The following is a 5,148-nucleotide window of genomic DNA, read 5'->3' on the forward strand; positions in this document are numbered from 1 at the left end:
CATAATGCTTTCTAAGATTACCATTTTTTTTTTGGTTTCTGCTGTAGAAGTATTTTAAAGTAATTGCTCTGCCTTTAAATAACACATGTCCAATTTGGAATTATCAGTTTGTTTCTCTGCACTGAAAACTATTTTTTATGAAAAGATTTCTAACACACTTAGAATCTTATAAATGTATTTCATTCATCTCATGTATTATTTTTTAACAGAACCATATTTTAAATTTGCCATCAGTTTTGTTCTTCCAATGTTCAAGAACAAATAGAAGCCATCAAATGTTTATACCTTTGTTATTCCAATATTTTTTTCCGCTGTTCTCCTTAAGCACTAAGCTTGCTTCTATTTAATCTATTGTGGGTGATTAAACCATATCATTTTCCTTTGTAGAGATATAACTAAACAGTTATACAATCCCACACTGTATTTGAAAATCATTTAAATCCTATTAATTGACGAATGCATCCATCATTCATTTGAGGTGATGTGGTGAGTCTTCAGAGATAACACCACAGGACAAAACTTATAGAAAATTCATTATGATCACATAGATTGTGCATCTTCCACACATTCCTTATCTATAGTACTTCCTATCAGTGGGGACTTTGCATACTACCTGTATAAGTCAGTGCTGGCACAGAATCAGACAGGCACAGTGCCCTCTTTAAGAAAATAAAACGCTAGTAATCCCACCCAAATATATATAGTATCTTGCTCAATTATTAGAAGGAGATTATGACCAATATAAGCACTATCTATATTGAGGAAATATGAATTCTTGATTACTTTTATGACACATAAACCATAATCACCATTAATTTAATGATTACCAACATAGGCAAAAAGAAGCAAAAGCAATAAACATATACAATTCTAGGCTTCTGATGCTTCTTGAATGCTTGTTTATGCAGACTTGTTACCTCTTTTGTGAAATGGCAGCCAAAAAGACTCTGGGACTATGGCTGATGAAAAACTCCAGGAAAGATTCAAGACCAAGAACAATGATGGTATTAATTTGAGGGTGGCAGGGCATGATGGTTGTGTAGTGCAGCTTAAGATGAAGATGAAGAGGTATATACCACTTAGTAAACTAATGAAAGCCTACTGTGAACGACAGGGCTTGTCAATGAGGCAAATCAGATTCCAGTTTTACAGGCAGCCAATCAATGAAACAGACACATCTGCACATTTGGAAATGGGGTGTGAAGATACAACTGATGTGTTCTAGCAGTAGACAGGAGGGATCTGCGAAAAAGGAAAGCAGCCGGGGAAGGTGCATCTCATCTTCACTCCAGAACAATGTCCTTAACAGACCAAGATTACATTCTTAATTAGTAAACTGCAATTTGGTTCCATCACATCCTGACTACTATGATACACCTTCACCTTTTTTTTTTTCTTTTTCTTTTTCTGGACAGGATCTTACTCTGTCCCCCAAGCTGGAGTGCAGTGATGTGATCATGGTTTACTGCAGCCTTGACTTCCCATACTCAAGCAATCCTTCCAACTCAGCCACCACATTAGCTGGGGCTACAGGCAGGTGCCGCCATGCCCAGCTATTATTAAAAAATTTTTGTAGAGATGAGATCTCTCTATGTTGAACAGGATGTTCTCAAACTCCTGAGCTCAAGTAATCCTCCTGTGTGGTCCTCCCCAAGTGATGGGATTACAGGCATGAGCCAGCATGCTGGGTCCATTCCTTAATTGTATGTAAAAGAACTGTTATATGTGGGAGGCAAAGGTGGGTGGATCACTTGAGGTCAGGAGTTTGAGACCAGTCTGGCCAACGTGGTGAAACCCCATCTCTACGAAAAATTTAAAAATTGGCTGGACATGGTAGTGCATGCCTGTGATCCCTACTAGGGAGGCTGAGGCAGGAGAATTACTTGAACCCAAGGGATGGAGGTTGCAGTGTGCCAAGATCACGCCACTGCACTCTAGCCTGGATGCCAGAGTGAGACTCTGTGTCAAAAAAAAAAAAAAAAAAAAAACATAGAATAAAAAGAGCTGTTATATGTGCATTATATATATATATATATGTGTGTGTGTGCATATATATGTATGTGTATATATGTGTGTGTGTATGTGTGTGTGTGTATATATACATATATATATTTTTTTTTCCACTGAATGGCCAGTGGTATGTTTTGACCAACATCAAGTGGAGCTGAGAGAGGGGAAAATCCTGGTTCTGTGACGAAATCCCCTTTGTACATTAGTGTCATGCTCATTAAGCACTTCTCTTTATATTCTAGTAAGTTACTTTGTTCTCACTGTTTTAGCAACAACAACAACAAAATAGAAATCCTTGCATGGCTTGTTCAGTTGAAGAATTTTAACATTTTCATATATCATTATAAAACCAAGGACAATTTTATAATTTCTTTTGTACGTAGACAGGTAGGGTAATCTGTCTGTAATTAGGGATAAATTACTCTAAATAAAATAAATCCTAAATAGTTTTTCTTTCAAGTCTCTTTTTTCTTTTTCCCTTGACGGTATCCCACATGATCAAGTCAAATGTCTTGTTGTTTAAATAAACTTCTTGCTTAAAAAAAGTTCTAGTACCTAAACAGAGATAATAGGTCATAATGTAAACTTTAATATTAGTACAGCTAGTAGTATAAGAAGGATAAAATTATTTTATTTACAAAATGTACAGGCTGATCAGTGAAAAATAGAAGCAGAGATCTGGAATGGTAAAACATAATAATTGAAATTCCAAACTCCGTAGATTTCATAGGTACCTGATTGAATGCAGCAGTTTAGTCAGTTGGAATATTAAATCAATTAATATTGTTTTGGCACAAAATTCAAACCAAAAAGAAAAAAAAGAGGTATGGAAGATCATCCCAGAAGCAGTAATATTTGACAAACCAGAGAAAAAAGATAAATTGGATTACAGAAAGGGAAAGTTGTGCACTCTTGAAAAAAATACTAACAAAATGTTTCCTGAATTAAGTTAATCAAGGCTCACCAAATATGTAATAAACCAAAGACACTGCTACATGTAACTGTCAAAAAGAAAACAAATTCATGAAAATAATTGTTTTTTCTTAATAATTGTCAATGCACTAATATATAATTCCCTATATAAATTTTGTTGATTACTTGCGTTTGAGAATCTCAGAACATTTTAGACAATACCTTAAACTTCCACATCAAGAAAATTGGAGAAATAAGGGTTATTCAAATTAACATAAATCAGGAGAAAATTAGAGCAGAAAAATAAAGAAAATCAACCCTACATATAGCTGGTGCTAAGACAACATTAATAAAATTGATAAAACTCCATCCAGGATAACCTGGGAAAAACACACAAAAGAGAAGACGTTTCTGATATTAATTAAAAAGATTGACATTTTTAATGATGGACATTAAAAATAATAAAGAACACTACAATGAATTCTGTGCCCTCAAAATTGATAACTTAGATTAATAGACTAATTAGCTGTGCATGGTGGTGCATGCCTGTAATCCCAGCTACTCGGGAGGCTGAGGCAGGAGAATTGCTTAAACCGGGACCCAGGAGGTGGAAGTTGCAGTGAACCGAGATCACGCCACTGCATTCCAGCCTGGGCTACAGAGCAAGACTCCGTCTCAAAAAAAAAAAAAAAAAAAAAGAAAGAAAGAAAGAAAAAAAAAGATTTAATAGACGAATTCTTAGAAAGATGCAAACCACCAAAATTCACACTAGAAAAACAGATTTTAAGAATGGATCTGTATCTACCAAAAAGATTGATGATAATAAACTAACTATTAAAACAATTAAAATTTGTTATTTATTATTAAATAAATAACCATGCCAAAATAGCACCAGGTCCAGATGATTTTACTGTTAAATTCTACTAAACTTTTATGGAAAAAAATAACTTTAATCCTCTACAATATTTTCCAGAATATACAAGCACAGGGAGCATTCCGTAACTCATTCTCTGATGCCAACATTAATCTAATAATGAAATCATGTAAGGACTTTACAGTGGAGAAAAACTAACTACTCATTGCCCCTATGAACATAGACACAAATATTGTTAAGAAAATATTAGCAAATATAATTTATTAATTCATAAATATTGTTATATACCATGCTCAAGTGGGATTTACTCCAGGTATGCAAAGCTAGTTCAACTAAAGAACACCAATCAATGAAATTCTCCATATCAACAGGTTAAACAAGAAAAAATATATATGATTATTTCAGTATACTCAGAAAAGTATTTTAACAAATTCCAAAACACATCAATGAAAACACTATGGCAAATTACAGATAACATCACATAACACAGCTAGTATCAATAAACCATAAATAGAGGGCATCTTCCTGAAATTGAGAAAGATTATTTATAAAAACCTATGCTGAAAATCTAACAGTGGTGAGAAACTAGGTGCTTTTCTCCTGAGATTATTAACAAAGCAGTTTTGTCTTCTTCTCTCACTATTCCTACTTAAGATTGTACAGGAATTTATACATAGGAAAATATTTTTAAAAAAACCTATCAAATGTATACAGATTGGAAGGAAAAAAAGAAAACTGTCTTTATTTGCAGATGATGTAATAGACTATCAAGAAAATCCTAGAGAATATCGAAAAGTCTGCTGAAACTAGTAAGCAAGGACACATGATAAAAGATCATTCAACAAAACTCAGTTGCTTTTTTGAACATATGCCGTGGACTGCTGGAATTCTAAATTTTTAACTTTTCTTTTAAAATATCACTACAAATAAATGCATAAAAGATTAAAAACATGAACAAGATCTGTGTGAAGAAAACTACAAATTACTGATGAAATAAATAAAAGAAAATATAAATAGATAGTCTATGTTAATGTATCGGTAAAATTAAGATATAAATTCTTCCCAAATTTAACTAAAATTTCAAAAAAATCTCTGGCAGTTATTTTGCAGATATTGATAAAATTGTTGTATAGTTCACATGGAAAGGCAAAATATATAGCCAGCATAATACTGAGAAAGGAAAACAAGTTGAGACAGGGTACAGTGGTTTGTTTGCAATTCCAGCACTTTTGGAGGCCAGGAAAGGCTGGTCAATTGAGGTCAGGAGTCCAAGACTGGCCTGGCCAATAAAGTGAAACGCTGTCTCTTCTAAAAATCCAAAAAAATTAGCTGGGCATGGTGGCACACACCTG

The 5,148-nt window shown here is 33.7% G+C and overlaps 1 pseudogene; it reads left to right on the forward strand.

Moving 5' to 3' along the window:
- Positions 1–955: 955 nt before the first annotated feature.
- Positions 956–1,225, forward strand: LOC111549993 (annotated as a pseudogene).
- The last annotated feature ends 3,923 nt before the right edge of the window (positions 1,226–5,148 follow it).

This window comes from Piliocolobus tephrosceles, chromosome 7 (genome assembly GCF_002776525.5).
Source record: "Piliocolobus tephrosceles isolate RC106 chromosome 7, ASM277652v3, whole genome shotgun sequence".
In the NCBI taxonomy this organism is placed as follows: domain Eukaryota; kingdom Metazoa; phylum Chordata; class Mammalia; order Primates; family Cercopithecidae; genus Piliocolobus; species Piliocolobus tephrosceles.